General features: G+C 38.5%; 8 non-coding genes and 7 pseudogenes across 8 annotated transcripts; all 15 read right to left on the minus strand.

The window, feature by feature from the left end:
• Positions 1–5,763: 5,763 nt before the first annotated feature.
• On the minus strand, positions 5,764–5,881 carry LOC128650743 (5S ribosomal RNA). Its single transcript, XR_008401002.1, has one exon. It is a non-coding gene; the product is annotated as a 5S ribosomal RNA (ribosomal RNA).
• A 339-nt stretch (positions 5,882–6,220) lies between these two features.
• On the minus strand, positions 6,221–6,339 carry LOC128650757 (5S ribosomal RNA). The gene has a single exon (XR_008401015.1). It is a non-coding gene; the product is annotated as a 5S ribosomal RNA (ribosomal RNA).
• A 360-nt stretch (positions 6,340–6,699) lies between these two features.
• Positions 6,700–6,818, minus strand: LOC128650885 (uncharacterized; annotated as a pseudogene).
• A 357-nt stretch (positions 6,819–7,175) lies between these two features.
• On the minus strand, positions 7,176–7,294 carry LOC128650987 (uncharacterized; annotated as a pseudogene).
• A 353-nt stretch (positions 7,295–7,647) lies between these two features.
• Positions 7,648–7,766, minus strand: LOC128650729 (5S ribosomal RNA). Its single transcript, XR_008400989.1, has one exon. It is a non-coding gene; the product is annotated as a 5S ribosomal RNA (ribosomal RNA).
• Positions 7,767–9,029: 1,263 nt separating this feature from the next.
• Positions 9,030–9,148, minus strand: LOC128650842 (uncharacterized; annotated as a pseudogene).
• Positions 9,149–9,507: 359 nt separating this feature from the next.
• Positions 9,508–9,626, minus strand: LOC128650906 (uncharacterized; annotated as a pseudogene).
• A 905-nt stretch (positions 9,627–10,531) lies between these two features.
• LOC128650788 (5S ribosomal RNA) lies at positions 10,532–10,650 on the minus strand. The gene has a single exon (XR_008401045.1). It is a non-coding gene; the product is annotated as a 5S ribosomal RNA (ribosomal RNA).
• A 364-nt stretch (positions 10,651–11,014) lies between these two features.
• On the minus strand, positions 11,015–11,133 carry LOC128650897 (uncharacterized; annotated as a pseudogene).
• Positions 11,134–11,481: 348 nt separating this feature from the next.
• Positions 11,482–11,600, minus strand: LOC128650964 (uncharacterized; annotated as a pseudogene).
• Positions 11,601–11,952: 352 nt separating this feature from the next.
• LOC128650841 (uncharacterized) lies at positions 11,953–12,071 on the minus strand (annotated as a pseudogene).
• A 351-nt stretch (positions 12,072–12,422) lies between these two features.
• LOC128650738 (5S ribosomal RNA) lies at positions 12,423–12,541 on the minus strand. The gene has a single exon (XR_008400998.1). It is a non-coding gene; the product is annotated as a 5S ribosomal RNA (ribosomal RNA).
• Positions 12,542–13,384: 843 nt separating this feature from the next.
• On the minus strand, positions 13,385–13,503 carry LOC128650628 (5S ribosomal RNA). Its single transcript, XR_008400904.1, has one exon. It is a non-coding gene; the product is annotated as a 5S ribosomal RNA (ribosomal RNA).
• Positions 13,504–14,563: 1,060 nt separating this feature from the next.
• Positions 14,564–14,682, minus strand: LOC128650721 (5S ribosomal RNA). Its single transcript, XR_008400981.1, has one exon. It is a non-coding gene; the product is annotated as a 5S ribosomal RNA (ribosomal RNA).
• An 812-nt stretch (positions 14,683–15,494) lies between these two features.
• Positions 15,495–15,613, minus strand: LOC128650999 (5S ribosomal RNA). The gene has a single exon (XR_008401068.1). It is a non-coding gene; the product is annotated as a 5S ribosomal RNA (ribosomal RNA).
• Between the last annotated feature and the right edge of the window lie 6,988 nt (positions 15,614–22,601).

Below are 22,601 nucleotides of genomic sequence, written 5' to 3' on the forward strand. Positions count from 1 at the left end.
TCTAAAATCAATGCCTTTACTGTAATCTTTTATTCAAAAGGATGACCCGGAGCCTGTTGTTTCGGTTGAGGCTCCGGGACCCTCGTATTAAAAAGGCCTGAGGATAAATAAGTGTAACGGGTGTGTAATCAATGTTTTTTTCTATTTCACTGTTGCAAATAATGATCTGTGGTTTTCTAAAATCAATGCCTTTACTGTAATCTTTTATTCAAAAGGATGACATATCTCCTCTTTCATGCTGTTTTTTCGGTTGAGGCTCCGGGACCCTCGTATTAAAAAGGCCTGAGCATAAATAAGTGTAACGGGTGTCTAATCAATGTTTTTTTCTAATTTCACGGTAGCAAATAATGATCTGTGGGTTTCTAAAATCAATGCCTTTACTGTAATCTTTTATTCAAAAGGATGACATATCTCCTCTTTCATGATGTTGTTTAGGTTGAGGCTCCGGGACCCTCGTATTAAAAAGGCCTGAGGATAAATAAGTGTAACGGGTGTGTAATCAATGTTTTTTTCTATTTCATGGTTGCAAATAATGATCTGTGGGTTTCTAAAATCAATGCCTTTACTGTAATCTTTTATTCAAAAGGATGACATATCTCCTCTTTCATGCTGTTGTTTTGGTTGAGGCTCCGGGACCCTCGTATTAAAAAGGCCTGAGCATAAATAAGTGTAACGGGTGTCTAATCAATGTTTTTTTCTAATTTCACGGTTGCAAATAATGATCTGTGGGTTTCTAAAATCAATGCCTTTCCTGTAATCTATTATTCAAAAGGATGACATATCTCCTCTTTCATGCTGTTGTTTCGTTTGAGGCTCCGGGACCCTCGTATTAAAAAGGCCTGAGGATAAATAAGTGTAACGGGTATCTAATGAATGGTTTTTTTTATTTCACGGGTCAAATAAATGATCTCTGGGATTCTAAAATCAATGCCTTTCCTGTAATCTATTATTCAAAAGCATGACATATCTCCTCTTTCATGCTGTTGTTTCGGTTGAGGCTCCGGGACCCTCGTATTAAAAAGGCCTGAGGATAAATAAGTGTAACGGTGTCTAATCAATGTTTTTTTCTAATTTCATGGTTGCAAATAATGATCTGTGGGTTTCTAAAATCAATGCCTTTACTGTAATCTTTTATTCAAAAGGATGACATATCTCCTCTTTCATGCTGTTGTTTCGGTTGAGGCTCCGGGACCCTCGTATTACATAGTAACATAGTAACATAGTAGATAAGGTTGAAAAAAGACTGAAGTCCATCGAGTTCAACCTATACAAATCTAAAATACTTACAAAAAGCTCCAGTTAAGCTTAAATAACCCCATTAAAATGTGACCCATTTAATACTAGCAATCATATCCATGAATTTTGTTTATATACAGAAATTTATCCAGACTATTTTTAAATGTATCTATGGTATTGGCATTCACTACCTCCTTTGGTAATGAGTTCCACAATTTTATTGCTCTTACAGTGAAAAAAACGTTTCCGTTGCAGGAGATTAAATCTCCTTTCCTCCAACCTTAAATTATGACCTCTTGTCAGAACCAATTTTCTTGGAATAAAAAGAGCTTCTGCCATCTCTGTATATGGGCCTTGAATATATTTATATAAAGTAATCATGTCACCTCTCAAGCGCCTTTTTTCTAAAGAGAACAGACCCAGTTTGGCTAGCCTCTCCTCATAGGTTAATTTCTCCAATCCCCTTATTAGCTTTGTGGCCCTTCTCTGAACTTTTTCTAGTTCTGCAATATCCTTTTTAGCAATCGGTCCCCAGAACTGCACTCCAAACTCAAGGTGAGGTCTTACCAGGGCTTTATATAATGACAGAATTATGCTTTCCTCCCTTGAATCAATGCCTCTTTTAATACATGCTAGTATCTTATTAGCCTTTGAAGCCGCTGCCCTGCATTGTGCACTCATCTTTAGCTTGTTATCTATTACTACTCCCAAATCCCTTTCCTCCTGTGTTTGGCTAAGTCTTGTCCCATTTAAAAAATACATAGCCTGCTTATTTTTACTTCCAAAATGTAGAACCTTACATTTTTCCGTATTAAATCTCATTTTCCATTCACTTGCCCATAGTTCTAATTTTAGCAAATCCCTTTGCAAAGAGAGTTCATCCTGCTCTGACCTAATGACCTTACTTAACTTAGTATCATCTGCAAAAATAGAGATGTCGCTATTTAATCCTTGCTCCAAGTCATTTATAAAAATATTAAAAAGAACAGGGCCCAGTACTGATCCCTGGGGGACGCCACTGATTACCTTTGAGGATAAATAAGTGTAAAGGGTGTGTAATCAATGTTTTTTTCTATTTTACGGTTGCAAATAATGATCTGTGGGTTTCTAAAATCAATGCCTTTACTGTAATATTTTATTCAAAAGCATGACATATCTCCTCTTTCATGCTGTTGTTTCGGTTGAGGCTCCGGGACCCTCGTATTAAAAAGGCCTGAGCATAAATAAGTGTAACGGGTATCTAATGAATGTTTTTTTCGATTTCCCGGGTCATATAAATGATCTCTGGGATTCTAAAATCAATGCCTTTCCTGTAATCTATTATTCAAAAGGATGACAGTACTACCAAAATACAGCCAATGAAGGGCCTTAGGAAGACTGAGCCAAGGTTGGATTGTAGTATTTGGTTAGGCTAATCAGGATGGCCATGTAGACCACCACCACCGAGAGTCCTGGAAGTAACAGGGATGAGATGAAAGAGCTAAGAATAGTAGAACTTGAAACAACAGAGTTAGCCATGGGTGTTAGTGCAAAACCGCTTGGCTTTTTTTTGGCGCGGCTATTCATGCAGGCCATATAGAGCTGCCACCATTCGGTGTCGTATCAGCTATTAAACTAATAAGAACAGTACTACCAAAATACAGCCAATGAAGGGCCTTAGGAAGACTGAGCCAAGGTTGGATTGTAATATTTGGTTAGGCTAATAATGATGGCCATATAGACCACCACCACCGAGAGTCCTGGAAGTAACAGGGATGAGATGAAAGAGCTAAGAATAGTAGAACTTGAAACAACAGAGTTAGCCATGGGTGTTAGTGCAAAACCGCTTGGCTTTTTTTTTTGGCTTTGGGTGCGGCTATTCATGCAGGCCATATAGAGCTGCCCCCATTCGGTGTCGTATCAGCTATTAAACTAATAAGAACAGTACTACCAAAATACAGCCAATGAAGGGCCTTAGGAAGACTGATCCAAGGTTGGATTGTAATATTTGGTTAGGCTAATCATGATGGCCATGTAGACCACCACCACCGAGTAACAGGGATGAGATGAAAGAGCTAAGAATAGTAGAACTTGAAACAACAGAGTTAGCCATGGGTGTTAGTGCAAAACTGCTTGGCTTTTTTTTGGCTTTGGGTGCGGCTATTCATGCAGGCCATATAGAGCTGCCACCATTCGGGGTCGTATCAGCTATTAAACTAATAAGAACTGTACTACCAAAATACAGCCAATGAAGGGCCTTAGGAAGACTGAGCCAAGGTTGGATTGTAGTATTTGGTTAGGCTAATCATGATGGCCATGTAGACCACCACCACCACCACCGAGAGTCCTGGAAGTAACAGGGATGAGATGAAAGAGCTAAGAATAGTAGAACTTGAAACAACAGAGTTAGCCATGGGTGTTAGTGCAAAACCGCTTGGCTTTTTTTTGGCTTTGGGTGCGGCTATTCATGCAGGCCATATAGAGCTGCCACCATTCGGTGTCGTATCAGCTATTAAACTAATAAGAACAGTACTACCAAATGCAGCCAATGAAGGGCCTTAGGAAGACTGAGCCAAGGTTGGATTGTAGTATTTGGTTAGGCTAATCATGTTGGCCATGTAGACCACCACCACCGAGAGTCCTGGAAGTAACAGGGATGATGAGATGAAAGAGCTAAGAATAGTACTACTTGAAACAACAGAGTTAGCCATGGGTGTTAGTGCAAAACCGCTTGGCTTTTTTTTGGCTTTGGGTGCGGCTATTCATGCAGGCCATATAGAGCTGCCACCATTCGGTGTCGCATCAGCTATTAAACTAATAAGAACAGTACTACCAAAATACAGCCAATGAAGGGCCTTAGGAAGACTGAGCCAAGGTTGGATTGTAGTATTTGGTTAGGCTAATCATGATGGCCATGTAGACCACCACCACTGAGAGTCCTGGAAGTAACAGGGATGAGATGAAAGAAGTAAAAATATTAGAACTTGAAACAACAGAGTTAGCCATGGGTGTTAGTGCAAAACCGTTTGGCTTTTTTTTGGCTTTGGGTGCGGCTATTCATGCAGGCCATATAGAGCTGCCACCATTCGGTGTTGTATCAGCTATAAAAATAATAAGAACTGTACTATCAAAATACAGACAATGAAGGGCCTATAAAGACTGAGCAAAGGTTGGATTGTAGTATTTTGTTCGGCTAATCATGATGGCCATGTAGACCACCCGTAACAGGGATGAAAGTGCTAAGAATAGTACTAATTGAAACAACCGAGTTAGCCATGGGTGTTAGTCTAAGACCACTCGGCTTTTTTTTGGGTTTGGGTGCAGCTAATCATGAAGGCCAGATAGACCTGCCACCATTTGGTGTTGTAACAGGTATGAAAATGCAAAGAACAGTACTACTTAACACAACCTACTTACCATGGGTCCCAGAGCATATGTTTGGTTGTTATATTTTGTAAGGGTAATCATGCAGGCCATATAGACCTCCACCGATAGGGTGAGTATGAGTAACAGCTATTAAAATGCGAAGGACATTACTAATTAACACAACATAGTTACCATGGGTCGCAGACCAAGAGCAGATGTCTTATTATTATATTTTGTATGGGTAATCATCCAGGCCGTATAGACCTCACCAAATAGGGGGAGTTACAGAGATTAAAGTGCTAAGAATGGTAGTACTTAAAACACAACCTAGTTAAAATAGGTAGCAGACCACATGTCTTATTATTATAATTTTTCAGGGTAATCTGGCAGGCCATATAGAACTCCCCCGATAGGGGGGGGGGAACAGGGATTAAAGTGCTAAGAAAAATACTAATTAACACAAGCTAGTTGGGTCCAAGAACGCATGTTTGATTATTAGAATTTATTAGGGTAATTATATATCTAACAAATCTATCTATTTCTCTTCTATCGATTCTATCTAACTATCAATCTATGTATATCTATCTATCCTATCTATCAATCTATCTTCTGTCCAGGATGTTTTGAGACAGCCACTTTGGGAATGTTAGTTGATTTAGACCCATTATGGCTTAAAAGCAGACTCTGCATCAACTATGTAATTTTCCATGAGAGTTTTGCCAGGGATCCCCCTCCAGCATGCTACAGTCCAGGTGTTAGTACCCTTGAAACAACTTTTCCATCACTATTGTGGCCAGAAAGAGTCCTTGTAGGTTTTAAAGTTCGCCTGCCTATTGAATTCAATGGCGGTTCGCAACATTACTAGCTGTCATTCACAGTCTGTAAAAAAGTGAAGAGTTAAAACGGGGTTAAAATTTAGATGGCAAAAATATAAATAAATTAATAAATAGTGCCAGTGCAGGCCCAGAATCACTTGCTGACCCATGACAAAAAGTATACACAGATAAAGAGTTTCCTGCCCCTCTTTCTGTCTGCCTGCCTGTCTGTCTTTACAAAAGATAATTATCTTTAATACAATGGACATCTAATTTTTAGTAATTGCAAGCTACATTTGTTTCAATAAATATTGCTAGTATCAGTAAATATGACGAATGCTTCACTGCTTTAAAAATGAAAAAAAAAAGCCTACCGCACCTGGTGTTCCCAGGCGGTCTCCCATCTAGGTACTGACCAGGCCTGGCCTTGCTTAACTTCCAAGATCAGATGGGATCGGTGCATTCAAGGCAGTGTGGCGGTAGACACTTAGCACTTCTTCCCAAAGCTTTTTGTTCCTGCTCATGCTGTCATTCACAGTCTGTAAAAAATTGAAGAGTTAAAACGGGGTTAAAATTTAGATGGCAAATATATAAATAAATTAATAAATAGCACCAGTACAGGCCCAGAATCACTTGCTGACCCATGACAAAAAGTATACATAGATACAGAGTTTCCTGCCTCTCTTTCTGCCTGCCTGCCTGTCTGTGTGTCTCTACAAATGGACATCTAATTTTTAGTAATTGCAAGCTACATTTGTTTCAATAAATATTGCTAGTATCAATAAATATGACGCATGCTTCACTGCTTTAAAAATGAAAAAAAAAGCCTACTGCACCTGGTGTTCCCAGGCGGTCTCCCATTCAGGTACTGACCAGGCCTGGCCCTGCTTAACTTCCGAGATCAGACGGGATCGGGTGAATTCAAGGCAGAGTGGCGGTAGACACTTAGCGCTTCTTCCCAACGCTTTTTGTTCTTGCTCATGCTGTCATTCACAGTCTGTAAAAAATTGAAGAGTTAAAACGGGGTTAAAATTTAGATGGCAAATATATAAATAAATGAATAAATAGCGCCAGTACAGGCCCAGAATCACTTGCTGACCCATGACAAAAAGTATTCAAAAATACAGAGTTTCCTGCCTCTCTTTCTGCCTGCCTGCCTGCCTGTCTGTCTTTACAAAAGATAATTATCTTTAATACAATGGACATCTAATTTTTAGTAATTGCAAGCTACATTTGTTTCAATAAATATTGCTAGTATAAGTAAATATGACGCACGCTTCACTGCTTTAAAAATGAAAAAAAAAGCCTACCGCACCTGGAGTGAACAGGTAGTCTCCCATCCATGTACTGACCAGGCCTGGCACTGCTTAACTTCCGAGATCTGACGGGATCGGGTGCATTCAAGGCAGTGTGGCGGTAGACAGTTAGCGCTTCTTCCCAACGCTTTTTGTTCTTGCTCATGCTGTCATTCACAGTCTGTAAAAAATTGAAGAGTTAAAACGGGGTAAAAATTTAGATGGCAAATATATAAATAAATTAATAAATAGCGCCAGTACAGGCCCAGAATCACTTGCTGACCCATGACAAAAAGTATACATAGATACAGAGTTTCCTGCCCCTCTTTCTGCCTGCCTGTCTGTCTGTCTTTACAGGAGATAATTATCTTTAATACAATGGACATCTAATTTTTAGTAATTGCAAGCTACATTTGTTTCAATAAATATTGCTAGTTTTAGTAAATATGACGCATGCTTCACTGCTTTAAAAATGAAAAAAAAAAGCCTACCGCCCCGGGTGTTCTCAGGCGGTCTCTCATCCAGGTACTGACCAGGCCTGGCCCAGCTTAACTTCTGAGATCAGACGGGATCGGGTGCATTCAAGGCAGTGTGGAGGTAGACGCTTAGAGCTTCTTCCCAACGCTTTTTGTTCTTGCTCATGCTGTCATTCACAGTCTGTAAAAAATTGAAGAGTTAAAACAAGGGTTAAAATTTAGATGGCAAATATATAAATAAATTAATAAATAGTGCCAGTACAGGCCCAAAATCACTTGCTGACCCATGACAAAAAGTATACATAGATAAAGAGTTTCCTGCCCCTCTTTCTGCCTGCCTGTCTGTCTTTACAAAAGATAATTATCTTTAATACAATGGACATCTAATTTTAGTAATTGCAAGCTACATTTGTTTCAATAAATATTGCTAGTATCAGCAAATATGACATATGCTTCACTGCTTTAAAAATGAAAAAAAAAAGCCTACCGCACCTGGTGTTCCCAGGCGGTCTCCCATCCAGGCACTGACCAGGCCTGGCCCTGCTTAACTTCCGAGATCAGACGGGATCGGATGCATTCAAGGCAGTGTGGCGGTAGACACTTAGCGCTTCTTCCCAACGCTTTTTGTTCTTGCTCATGCTGTCATTCACAGTCTGTAAAAAATTGAAGATTTAAAACGGGGTTAAAATTTAGATGGCAAATATATAAATAAATTAATAAATAGTGCCAGTACAGGCCAAGAATCACTTGCTGACCCATGACAAAAAGTATACATAGATACAGAGTTTCCTGCCCCTCTTTCTGCCTGCCTGCCTGCCTGTCTGTCTTTACAAAAGATAATTATCTTTAATACAATGGACATCTAATTTTTAGTAATTGCAAGCTACATTTGTTTCAATAAAAATTGCTAGTATTAGTAAATATGAGGCATGCTTCACTGCTTTAAAAATGAAAAAAAAAAGCCTACCGCACCTGGTGTTCCCAGGCGGTCTCCCAGGCCTGGCCCTGCTTAACTTTCGAGATCAGACGGGATCGGATGCATTTAAGGCAGTGTGGCGGTAGATACTTAGCACTTCTTCCCAACGCTTTTTGTTCTTGCTCATGCTGTCATTCACAGTCTGTAAAAAATTCAAGATTTAAAACGGGTTAAAATTTAGATGGCAAATATATAAATTAATTAATAAATAGTGCCAGTACAGGCCAAGAATCACTTGCTGACCCATGACAAAAAGTATACATAGATACAGAGTTTCCTGCCCCTCTTTCTGCCTGCCTGTCTGTCTTTACAAAAGATAATTATCTTTAATACAATGGACATTTAATTTTTAGTAATTGCAAGCTACATTTGTTTCAATAAATATTGCTAGTATTAGTAAATATGAGGCATGCTTCACTGCTTTAAAAATGAAAAAAAAAGCCTACCGCACCTGGTGTTCCCAGGTGGTCTCCCAGGCCTGGCCCTGCTTAACTTCCGAGATCAGACGGGATCGGGTGCATTCAAGGCAGTTTGGAGGTAGACACTTAGCGCTTCTTCCCAACGCTTTTTGTTCTTGCTCATGCTGTCATTCACAGTCTGTAAAAAATTGAAGAGTTAAAACGGGGTTAAAATTTAGATGGCAAATATATAAATAAATTAATAAATAGTGCCAGTACAGGCACAGAATCACTTGCTGACACATGACAAAAAGTATACACAGATAAAGAGTTTCCTGCCCCTCTTTCTGCCTGTCTTTACAAAAGATAATTATCTTTATTACAATGGACATCTAATTTTTAGTAATTGCAAGCTACATTTGTTTCAATAAATATTGCTAGTATTAGCAAATATGACACATGCTTCACTGCTTTAAAAAAAAAAAAAAAGCCTACCGCACCTGGTGTTCCCAGGAGGTCTCCCATCCATGCACTGACCAGGCTTGGCCCTGCTTACCTTCCGAGATCAGACGGGATCGGGTGCATTCAAGGCAGTGTGGCGGTAGACACTTAGCGCTTCTTCCTAACGCTTTATGTTCTTGCTCATGCTGTCATTCACAGTCTGTAAAAATTGAAGATTTAAAACGGGGTTAAAATTTAGATGGCAAAAATATAAATAAATTAATAAATAGTGCCAGTACAGGCCCAGAATCACTTGCTGACCCATGACAAAAAATATACACAGATAATGAGTTTCCTGCCCCTCTTTCTGTCTGCCTACCTGTCTGTCTGTCTTTACAAAAGATAATTATCTTTAAAACAATGGACATCTAATTTTTAGTAATTGCAAGCTACAGTTGTTTCAATGAATATTGCTACTATCAGTAAATATGAGGCATGCTTCACTGCTTTAAAAATGAAACAAAAACCCTACCTCACCTGGTGTTCACAGGCGGCCTCCCATCCAGGTACTGACCAGGCCTGGCCGTGCTTAACTTCCGAGATCAGACGGGATTGGGTGCATTCAAGGCAGTGTGGAGGTAGACACTTAGTCCTTCTTCCCAACGCTTTTTGTTCTTGCTCATGCTGTCATTCACAGTCTGTAAAAAATTGAAGAGTTAAAACGGGGTTAAAATTTAGATGGCAAATATATAAATAAATTAATAAATAGCGCCAGTACAGGCCCAGAATCACTTGCTGACCCATGACAAAAAGTATACATAGATACAGAGTTTCCTGCCCCTCTTTCTGCCTGCCTGTCTGTCTGTCTTTACAGGAGAAAATTATCTTTAATACGATGGACATCTAATTTTTAGTAATTGCAAGCTACATTTGTTTCAATAAATATTGCTAGTATTAGTAAATATGAGGCATGCTTCACTGCTTTAAAAATGAAAAAAAAGCCTACCGCACCTGGTGTTCCCAGGCGGTCTTCCAGGCCTGGCCCTGCTTAACTTCCGAGATCAGACGGGATCGGATGCATTCAAGGCAGTGTGGCGGTAGACACTTAGCGCTTCTTCCCAACGCTTTTTGTTCTTGCTCATGCTGTCATTCACAGCCTGTAAAAAATTGAAGATTTAAAACAGGGTTAAAATTTAGATGGCAAATATATAAATAAATTAATAAATAGTGCCAGTACAGGCCAAGAATCACTTGCTGACCCATGACAAAAAGTATACATAGATACAGAGTTTCCTGTCCCTCTTTCTGCCTGCCTGCCCGTCTGTCTTTACAAAAGATAATTATCTTTAATACATGCTGACCCATGACAAAAAGTATACACAGATAAAGAGTTTCCTGCCCCTCTTTCTGCCTGTCTTTACAAAAGATAATTATCTTTAATACAATGGACATCTAATTTTTAGTAATTGCAAGCTACATTTGTTTCAATAAATATTGCTAGTATCAGCAAATATGACACATGCTTCACTGCTTTTAAAAAAAAAAAAAAAGCCTACCGCACCTGGTGTTCCCAGGAGGTCTCCCATCCATGCACTGACCAGGCTTGGCCCTGCTTAACTTCCGAGATCAGACGGGATCGGGTGCATTCAAGGCAGTGTGGCGGTAGACACTTAGCACTTCTTCCCAACGCTTTATGTTCTTGCTCATGCTGTCATTCACAGTCTGTAAAAAATTGAAGAGTTAAAACGGGGTTAAAATTTAGATGGCAAAAATATAAATAAATTAATAAATAGTGCCAGTACAGGCCCAGAATCACTTGCTGACCCATGACAAAAAGTATACACAGATAATGAGCTTCCTGCCCCTCTTTCTGTCTGCCTACCTGTCTGTCTGTCTGTCTTTACAAAAGATAATTATCTTTAAAACAATGGACATCTAATTTTTAGTAATTGCAAGCTACAGTTGTTTCAATGAATATAGCTACTATCAGTAAATATGACGCATGCTTCACTGCTTTAAAAATGAAACAAAAACCCTACCTCACCTGGTGTTCCCAGGCGGATTCCCATCCAGGTACTGACCAGGCCTGGCCGTGCTTAACTTCCGAGATCAGACGGGATCGGGTGAATTCAAGGCTGTGTGGAGGTAGACACTTAGTCCTTCTTCCCAACGTTTTTTGTTCTTGCTCATGCTGTCATTCACAGTCTGTAAAAAATTGAAGAGTTAAAACGGGGTTAAAATTTAGATGGCAAATATATAAATAAATGAATAAATAGCGCCAGTACAGGCCCAGAATCACTTGCTGACCCATGACAAAAAGTATACATTGATACAGAGTTTCATGCCCCTCTTTCTGCCTCTCTGTCTATACAAAAGATAATTATCTTTAATACAATGGACATCTAATTTTTAGTAATTGCAAGCTACATTTGTTTCAATAAATATTGCTAGTATCAGTAAATATGAGGCATGCTTCACTGCTTTAAAAATGAAAAAAAAAGCCTACCGCACCTGGTGTTCCCAGGCGTTCTACCATTCAGGTACTGACCAGGCCTGGCCCTGCTTAACTTCCAAGATCAGACGGGATCGGGTGCATTTAAAGTAGTGAGGCGGTAGACACTTAGCGCTTCTTCCCAACGCTTTTTGTTATTGCTAATGCTGTCATTCACAGTCTGTAAAAAGTTGAAGAGTTAAAACGGGGTTAAAATTTAGATGGCAAATATATAAATAAATTAATAAATAGTGCCAGTACAGGCCAAGAATCACTTGCTGACCCATGACAAAAAGTATACATATATACAGAGTTTCCTGTCTCTCTTTCTGCCTGTCTGTCTGTCTTTACAAAAGATAATTATCTTTAATACAATGGACATCTAATTTTTAGTAATTGCAAGCTACATTTGTTTCAATAAATATTGCTAGTATCAGCAAATATGACACATGCTTCACTGCTTTAAAAATGAAAAAAAAAGCCTACCGCACCTGGTGTTCCCAGGCGGTCTCCCATACAGGCACTGACCAGGCCTGACCCTGCTTAACTTCCGAGATCAGACGGGATCGGATGCATTCAAGGCAGTGTGGCGTTAGACACTTAGCGCTTCTTCCCAACGCTTTTTGTTCTTGCTCATGCTGTCATTCACAGTCTGTAAAAAATTGAAGAGTTAAAACGGGGTTAAAATTTAGATGGCAAATAAATAAATAAATTAATAAATAGTGCCAGTACAGGCCCAGAATCACTTGCTGACCCATGACAAACAGTATACATAGATACAGAGTTTCCTGTCCCTCTTTCTGCCTGCCTGTCTGTCTTTACAAAAGATAATTATCTTTAATACAATGGACATCTAATTTTTAGTAAATGCAAGCTACATTTGTTTCAATAAATATTGCTACTATTAGTAAATATGAGGCATGCTTAACTGCTTTAAAAATGAAAAAAAAGTCTACCGCACCTGGTGTTCCCAGGCGGTCTCCCATCCAGGTACTGACCAAGCCTGGCCCTGCTTAACTTCCGAGATCAGACGGGATCGGGTGCATTCAAGGCAGTGTGGAGGAAGACACTTAGCCCTTCTTCCCAACGCTTTTTGTTCTTGCACATGCTGTCATTCACAGTCTGTAAAAAATTGAAGAGTTAAAACGGGGTTAAAATTTAGATGGCAAATATATAAATAAATTAATAAATAGTGCCAGTACAGGCCCAGAATCACTTGCTGACCCATGACAAAAGGTATACACAGATAAAGAGTTTCCTGCCCCTCTTTCTGCCTGTCTTTACAAAAGATAATTATCTTTAATACAATGGACATCTAATTTTTAGTAATTGCAAGCTACAGTTGTTTCAATGAATATTGCTACTATCAGTAAATATGAGGCATGCTTCACTGCTTTAAAAATGAAACAAAAACCCTACCTTACCTGGTGTTCCCTGGTCATATTTCTGGCTTCAGGATCAACAGTAGCAAATTAAAACTATTATGGTTAAATAAAAATGATTGTGAATTAAGTGACTTTCCCTTCATATAAGTTAATAATTATCTAACATATTTGGGTATTGAGATCGCTAATAACCCAAATAAATGGTGTAATATAAACTTTGATCAGAGTTTATTGCCTATAACACAGGATTTCAAATGCTTAAATGCGCTAGTCAGGAAGTATAATAAATATTGCCAGTACAGGCACAGAATCACTTGCTGACCCATGACAAAAAGTTTACACAGATAAAGAGTTTCCTGCCCCTCTTTCTGTTTGCCTGCCTGCCTGTCTGTCTTTACAAAAGATAATTATCTTTAATACAATGGACATCTAATTTTTAGTAATTGAAAGCTACATTTGTTTTAATAAATATTGCTAGTATCAGTAAATATGACGCATGCTTCACTGCTTTAAAAATGAAAAAAATAGCCTACCACACCTGGTGTTCCCAGGCGGTCTCCCATCCAGGTACTGACCAGGCCTGGCCCTGCTTAACTTCCAAGATCAGATGGGATCGGGTGCATTCAAGACAGTGTGGCGGTAGACACTTGGCGCTTCTTCCCAACGCTTTTTGTTCTTGCTTATGCTGTCATTCACAGTCTGTAAAAAATTGAAGAGTTAAAACGGGGTTAAAATTTAGATGGCAAATATATAAATAAATAATAAATAGTGCCAGTACAGGCCCAGAATCAATTGGTGACCCATGACAAAAAGTATACATAGATACAGAGTTTCCTGCCCCTCTTTCTGCCTGCCTGCCTGTCTGTCTGTCTTTACAAAAGATAATTATCTTTAATACAATGGACATCTAATTTTTTAGTAATTGCAAGTAATTGCCTGCCTGCCTGTCTTTACAAAAGATAATTATTGATACTTTATTGGTCGCACTCAGACACTCTATAATTGCATTGCACTCAAATATACGGTATGCTGTAATTTGTAGTTCAGATACAGGTGATACTCCAAACAATGTAACAGTATAAGTGCAAATCTGCTCGTATATGATCCACTGTTAAATAGAGAACATTGAACTCCTGACTTAAGGTATAAATAGTGTGGACAGTGAAAAAACGGTATCTTAGTATATTAAAGATTACCTGGTGTCCGTTTTATATCTCTTTGTGGGTAGTGAGAAAATTACCTTATGTCCGTTATATGTCTCTACGTGGATAGTGAGGCTCCTTGTGATCGGAAATAGAGACACTCCTCAGTCTCTTGTGAGAAAAGCTTGAATACTGATAAGAGGATCCGCTACAAGGAAAACACAAACAGCCGCAAACATTGCAAATAAAGGCCGACTTTATTGAAAGTCAAGGTGAAGCCCAGGTACATACAAGCTCGGGAGGGAGCACAAAGAATGAAACGTCCGACGCGTTTCCTGCCCGGAGGCACTTCGTCAGGGACTTTCAATAAAGTCGGCCTTTATTCGCAATGTTTGCGGCTGTTTGTGTTTTCCTTGTAGCGGATCCTCTTATCAGTACAAAAGATAATTATCTTTAATACAATGGACATCTAATTTTTAGTAATTGCAAGCTACAGTTGTTTTGATGAATATTGCTACTATCAGTAAAAAGGAGGCATGCTTCACTGCTAAAAATGAAAAAAAAGCCTACCTCACCTGGTGTTCCCAGGCGGCCTCCCATCCAGGTACTGATCAGGCCTGGCCCTGCTTAACTTCCGAGATCAGATGGGATCGGGTGCTTTCAAGGAAGTCTGGCGGTAGACATTTAGTGCTTCTTCCCAAGGCTTTTTGTTCTTGCTCATGCTGTCATTCACAGTCTGTAAAAAATTGAAGAGTTAAAATGGGGTTAAAATTTAGATGGCAAATATATAAATAAATTAATAAATAAATAGTGCCAGTACAGGCCCAGAATCACTTGCTGACCCATGACAAAAAGTATACATAGATAAAGAGTTTCCTGCCCCTCTTTCTGCCTGCCTGTCTGTATTTACAAAAGATAATTATCTTTAATACAATGGACATCTAATTTTTAGTAATTGCAAGCTACATTTGTTTCAATAAATATTGCTAGTATCAATAAATATGACGCATGCTTCACTGGTTTAAAAATGAAAAAAGAAGCCTACCGCACCTGATGTTCCCAGGCGGTCTCCCATCCAGGTACTGACCATTCCTGGCCCTGCTCAACTTCCGAGATCAGGTGCATTCAAGGCAGAGTGGCAGTAGACACTTAGCGCTTCTTCCCAACGCTTTTTGTTCTTGCTCATGCTGTCATTCACAGTCTGTAAAAAATTGAAGCGTTAAAACGGGGTTAAAATTTAGATGGCAAATATATTATTAAATTAATAAATCGTGCCAGTACAGGCCCAGAATCACTTGCTGACTTATGACAAAAAGTATACACAGATAAAGAGTTTCCTGCCCCTCTTTCTGCCTGCCTTTCTGTCTTTACAAAAGATAATTATCTTTAATACAATGGACATCTAATTTTTAGTAATTGCAAGCTACATTTGTTTCAATAAATATTGCTAGTATTAGTAAATATGAGGCATGCTTTCATTAAAAATGAAAAAAAAGCCTACCACACCTGGTGTTCCCAGGCGGTCTCCCATCCAGGTACTTACCAGGCCTGGCCCTGCTTAACTTCCGAGATCAGACGGGATCGGGTGCATTCAAGGTAGTGTGGAGGTAGACAATTAGCGCTTATTCCCAACACTTTTTGTTCTTGCTCATGCTGTCATTCACAGTCTGTAAAAAAATGAAGAGTTAAAACGGGGTTAAAATTTAGATGGCAAATATATAAATAAATTAATAAATAAATAGTGCCAGTACAGGCCCAGAATCACTTGCTGACCCATGACAAAACCTATACATAGATAAAGAGTTTCCTGCCCCTCTTTCTGCCTGCCTGCCTGTCTGTCTGTCTTTAAAAAAGATAATTATCTTTAATACAATGGACATCTAATTTTTAGTAATTGCAAGCTACATTTGTTTCAATAAATATTGCTAGCATCAGTAAATATGACGCTTGCTTCACTGCTTTAAAAATGAAAAAAAAGCCTACCGCACCTGGTGTTCCCAGGTGGTCTCCCATCCAGGCCTGTCCCTGCTTTATTTCCGAGATCAGATGGGATCGGGTGCATTCAAGGCAGTGTGGAGGTAGAAACGCTGCACTCTCATGATGTGACACATCCCCTATAGAGCCCTCTCAGACTACTTTTGTGCGGGCGGTGGTGCATCTCCCCGGTCTGAATTGCGGCGCTCTAAGGAGAGACGTCCATCTTATATGTTGGCAAACTCCGTCCCCTAGAGCATACAATTTTAAACAACTTTCCACTTTACATCTATTATTTAATTTGCTTAATTCTCTTGATATCCTTTTTCGAAGAAGCAGCAATGCACTACTGGGAGCTAGTAAATGCATTGGGTGAGCCAATAACGTGAAGTATACATGTGCAGCCACCAATCAGCAGCTACTGAACATACTTAGGTATCCTTTTCTGTAAAGAATACCAAGAGAACAAAACAAATTAGATAATAGAAGTAAATTGGAGAATTGTGTAACCCCTTGAGTGCTAACGACGGCTCTGAGCCATTGCAGCGTTTCCCACTCTGGTGCTAACAACGGCTCAGAGCCGTCGCTAGCACTCTCCCACCTTAAGGGAGATCTGGGGGCTCCCACCCGCTCCTACCCCGGCGATCGGGCCCGAATAATGACAGGCATTGCCGGGGCTTCACGTTATGTGTGGTGACGTCATTGCACAATATTATTTAACATTAACAATGTTAAATTTAGGAGCAGGAAGCATGCTGTTAGATCGCCTAACCTTTCCAACAGTGTAAGTCTTGGGGATCTGAAAGAAAAAAAAAAGTTAAAAAAATATAAAAAAATATTAAAAAAAAAAAAAAAAACAACAACTAAAAAGGCTTAGCACCCAGGTGGGAAAGTGATTAGCACTCAAAGGGTTAAAATCTCATGCTCTATACTGAATCATGAAAGACAGAAAAACCTTGGGTTTCATGCCCCTCTAAATTACAGTAAATGGTGCAAAATAAAAAATATATTGCAAAGTTGCATAACTAAACATTTTATATTGTGATCTCAATGTGTGTTATGCCCCTTTAAAGCATATATGTCTATATGTGTGTACATATATATTAAAGTGATGGTAAATCCTAGCGTTTGAGATTTACCATTGGAACAAATAAAGGGGACTTTCATTCATGAAGTATAAAATACTTCATGCTGAAAGCTCCTTTTTTGTTTGCAGTGTTCACCGCACTGAGCTGCTAAGGCAACCTACGGCAGAACGGTATTTGGCTGAGAGGTGACGTTTCCACCACTTAGCCAATAGCCTTGTGGGAAATTCGGGGCCTGTCACTTTAATGTTTTTATATGTGTATATATGACTGTAAATACATATATACATATATACACATATAAACACAATAATATATATTTATACATATATACATATTTTATATACATATATACATACATATATATCGCCAATCCTTACCACAATCTCAATTTAACTGTTTTCAGAAACAAAAAAGTTTCTGAAAACAATTCAAAAATACATTACAAAGTACATTTCTACTCATATTAACACTGTCTAATAAATAATATTGCACAAAAAACCTTTTAAGGGTTCAAAAGATATTAGATCTCGGGTGCTAGAAAATAAAGGCAGGCAAATGGCTTTGAAATTGAGACACATACATTGCTAAACATGTATTTATATGTAAATACATCTTTAGCAATGTATGTGTCTCAATTTCAAAGCCATTTGCCTGCCTTTATTTTCTAGCACCTGAGATATAATATCTTTTACATAGTAACATAGTAGATAAGGTTGAAAAAAGACTGAAGTCCATCGAGTTCAACCTATACAAATCTAAAATACTTACAAAAAGCTCCAGTTAAGCTTAAATAACCCCATTAAAATGTGACCCATTTAATACTAGCAATCATATCCATGAATTTTGTTTATATACAGAAATTTATCCAGACTATTTTTAAATGAATCTATGGTATTGGCATTCACTACCTCCTTTGGTAATGAGTTCCACAATTTTATTGCTCTTACAGTGAAAAAACGTTTCCGTTGCAGGAGATTAAATCTCCTTTCCTCCAACCTTAAATTATGACCTCTTGTCAGAAACAATTTTCTTGGAATAAAAAGAGCTTCTGCCATCTCTGTATATGGGCCTTGAATATATTTATATAAAGTAATCATGTCACCTCTCAAGCGCCTTTTTTCTAAAGAGAACAGACCCAGTTTGGCTAGCCTCTCCTCATAGGTTAATTTCTCCAATCCCCTTATTAGCTTTGTGGCCCTTCTCTGAACTTTTTCTAGTTCTGCAATATCTTTTTTAGCAATCGGTCCCCAGAACTGCACTCCAAACTCAAGGTGAGGTCTTACCAGGGCTTTATATAATGACAGAATTATGCTTTCCTCCCTTGAATCAATGCCTCTTTTAATACATGCTAGTATCTTATTAGCCTTTGAAGCCGCTGCCCTGCATTGTGCACTCATCTTTAGCTTGTTATCTATTACTACTCCCAAATCCCTTTCCTCCTGTGTTTGGCTAAGTCTTGTCACATTTAAAAAATACGTAGCCTGCTTATTTTTACTTCCAAAATGTAGAACCTTACATTTTTCCGTATTAAATCTCATTTTCCATTCACTTGCCCATAGTTCTAATTTTAGCAAATCCCTTTGTAAAGAGAGTTCGTCCTGCTCTGACCTAATGACCTTACTTAACTTAGTATCATCTGCAAAAATAGAGATGTCGCTATTTAATCCTTGCTCCAAGTCATTTATAAAAATATTAAGAACAGGGCCCAGTACTGATCCCTGGGGGACGCCACTGATTACCTTTGTCCAATCTGAGTATGATCCATTTACTACTACTCGTTGCTCCCTATCTTTTATCCAGTTATTTATCCATGAGCTAACATTTTCAGCTATTCCCAGTCCCTTAATTTTGTGCACTAATCTCTCATGTGGCACTGTATCAAATGCCTTTGCAAAATCTAAGTATATCACATCAACTGATTCCCCTTTATCTATATTTTTACTTACTTCCTCGTAGAATCTAATTAGATTAGTTTGACATGATCTATTTCTCCTAAAGCCATGCTGATTAGAACTCATAATCTTGTTTACACAAATATGCTCATCAATATAATCCCTTATAATCCCTTCAAATATCTTCCCCACTATTGATGTCAGACTAACTGGTCTATAGCTTCCTGGATCATCCCTGCTTCCCTTTTTGAAGAGTGGCACCACATCAGCTTTACACCAATCCTGGGGTACCATGCCTGAGGATAATGAGTCTTGAAAAATTGAGAGTAAAGGTTTGTCTATAACAGTGCTAAATTCACTTAACACCCTTGGGTGTATTCCATCTGGGCCTGGAGTTTTATTTACCTTAATATTTTTTAGTTTTTTCCTGATATCCTCTAACCCTTAAAAGGTTTTTTGTGCTATATTATTTATTAGACAGTGTTAATATGAGTAGAACTGTACTTTGTAATGTATTTTTGAATTGTTTTCAGCAACTTTTTTGTTTCTGAAAACAGTTAAGTTGAGATTGTGGTAAGGATTGGCGATTGGCGTAAATGGCGATTGCGCTAGCGCAATTTCGCTCAACTTGTAATATCAGCGCAATGAAAAAGGCTCGTGAAAAGACGGTATCACTTGCGTCTCACTTGTAATCTAGCCCTTATTTAGGAACTCAAAGAAAAATTAAAAACCTGCAGTGTCAGTAAAGACCCTTCTATCAGCACCTTTTGTTGAGGTTCCACAGAGATTGCACACTTCGGCCACCTCATCGCCCACCAATCATCACAGCATATTACACAAAAGTGTGCTCAGATCCTTTCCTTCAACACTCTTGAGGACTCTTACCTGAAAAATAAATAAGACAAATAAAGTTAATGCTAGGTATAAATATCAGTGAAGTATAACACAAAGATTATTTTTTCCCCCTATGATTAGAATGAAAATTATTGCAAACAACCAATATGACCTACTGCAACAAAAAAGCATTGTTCTTTGCTTAGGGTTTACAGTCTCCACAACAGTTTAGTGCATTTTTTAAAGGGATATAACTGCATGATAATATACTATATAATGATATAATACTATAAGGAATAATATTCACAGATTCTGACCTAAAATTCCAGTATAAAACCTTTTAAAAACTTACTTAGAAGCTACCAGTTTAGCACTGTTGAAAAGAGTTGAAGGGGACACCCACTGAATTAAACTGGAAAGCAAAAAGAGCAGACCCCCCTCCCCTGCATATGAAAAGGCCCTTTACACAAACAGGAGCAAGCTGGAGAAGGTAGACAACAGTCTACTTCTGAAATTTTGGGGCTTGGTTTGGAGTCTAACAATCAGCACAATGTTATTTAAAAAAAAATATATGATTATGGGCATTGTATTTGGCGACAATAATGTGGGCGTCATACTTTGCGCCAAAAAATGTGGGCGTCATTCTGGTCTCCACCTTTTTTCACATTATTTAAGTCTCACTTTTTCATTGCTTCTGGTTGCTAGAGGCTTGTTTATTTTGCATCTTTTCCCATTCCTGAAACTGTCATTTAAGGAATTTGATAATTTTGCTTTATATGTTGTTTTTTTCGATTACATATTGCAAGATGTCACAACCTGACCCTGGATCAGAATCTACTTCTGGAAAGACGCTGCCAGATGCTGGTTCTACCAAAGTTAAGTGCATTTGTTGTAAACTTTTGGTAACTGTTCCTCCGGCTGTAGTTTGTGTTAGTTGTCATGATAAACTTTCTAACGCAGATAGTGTCTCCATTAGTAATAATCCTTTACCTGTTGTTTTTCCTTCAACATCTAATGTTCAGGATGTCCCTGTTAATGTAAAAGAATTTGTTTCTAATTCTATTAGGAAGGCTCTGTCTGTTATTCCTCCTTCCAGTAAACGTAAAAGGTCTTTTAAAACTTCTCATATTTCAGATGAATTTTTAAGTGACCGCCATCATTCTGACTTATCTGTTTCTGATGAGGATCTATCTGGTTCAGAAGATTCTGCTTCAGATATTGACACTGATAAATCTTCATATTTATTTAAGATGGAGTTTATTCGTTCTTTACTTAAAGAAGTGTTGATTGCATTAGATATGGAGGAGTCTAGTCCTCTTGATACTAAATCTACTAAGCGTTTAAATTCAGTTTTTAAACCTCATGTAGTTATTCCAGAAGTTTTTCCAGTTCCTGATGCTATTTCAGAAGTAATTTCTAGGGAATGGAATAGTCTGGGAACTTCATTTACTCCTTCTCCAAGGTTTAAGAAATTGTACCCTGTGCCATCTGATAGATTAGAATTTTGGGACAAAATCCCTAAAGTAGATGGGGCTATCTCTACTCTTGCTAAACGTACTACTATTCCTACGGCGGATAGTACTTCCTTTAAGGATCCCTTAGATAGGAAGCTTGAATCCTTTCTAATGAGAGATTATTTATGTTCAGGCAATCTTCTTAGACCTGCTATTTCTTTGGCTGATGTTGCTGCAGCTTCCACTTTCTGGTTGGAGGCTTTAGCGCAACAAGTGTCAGACCATAATGCTTATAGCATTGTTAAACTTCTTCAACATGCTAATAACTTTATTTGTGATGCCATTTTTTATATCATTAGAATTGATGTCAGGTATATGTCTTTAGCTATTTTAGCTAGAAGAGCTTTATGGCTTAAATCTTGGAATGCAGATATGACTTCTAAGTCAACTTTGCTTTCTCTTTCTTTCCAAGGTAATAAATTATTTGGTTCACAGTTGGATTCTATAATTTTAACTGTTACTGGGGGGAAAGGAACCTTTTTGCCTCAGGACAAAAAAATCTAAAGGTTAATATAGGGCTGCTAATAGTTTTCATTCCTTTCGTCAGAATAAGTAACAGAAGCCTGACCCTTCTCCTAAAGGAACGGTTTCCGTTTGGAAACCTTCTCCAGTCTGGAATAAATCCAAGCCTTTTAGAAAGTCGAAACCAGCTCCCAAATCCGCATGAAGGTGAGGCCCTCATTCCAGCACAGCTGGTAGGGGGCAGGTTACGATTTTTCAAAGATATTTGGATCAATTTGATTCACAGTCTTTGGATTCAGAACATTGTTTCACAAGGGTACAGAATAGGTTTCAAGGTAAGGCCGCCTGTGAGAAGATTTTTTCTCTCACGCATTCCAGTAAACCCAGTGAAGGCTCAGGCATTTCTGAAATGTGTTTCAGACCTAGAGTCGGCTGGGGTAATTGTGCCAGTTCCAGTTCTGGAATGGGGTCTGGGGTTTTACTCAAATCTCTTCATTGTACCAAAGAAGGAGAATTCCTTCAGACCAGTTCTGGATCTAAAAATATTGAATCGTTATGTAAGGATACCAACATTCAAAATGCTGACTATAAGGACTATTCTGCCTTTTGTTCAGCAAGGGCATTATATGTCTACAATAGACTTACAGGATGCATATCTTCATATTCCAATTCATCCAGATCACTATCAGTTCCTGAGATTCTCTTTTCTAGACAAGCATTACCAGTTTGTTGCCCTTCCGTTTGGCCTAGCAACAGCTCCAAGGATCTTTTCAAAGGTTCTCGGTGCCCTTCTCTCTGTAATCACAGAACAGGGTATTGCGGTATTTCCTTATTTGG

The sequence above is a fragment of the Bombina bombina genome, chromosome 2 (genome assembly GCF_027579735.1).
Source record: "Bombina bombina isolate aBomBom1 chromosome 2, aBomBom1.pri, whole genome shotgun sequence".
NCBI lineage: Eukaryota > Metazoa > Chordata > Amphibia > Anura > Bombinatoridae > Bombina > Bombina bombina.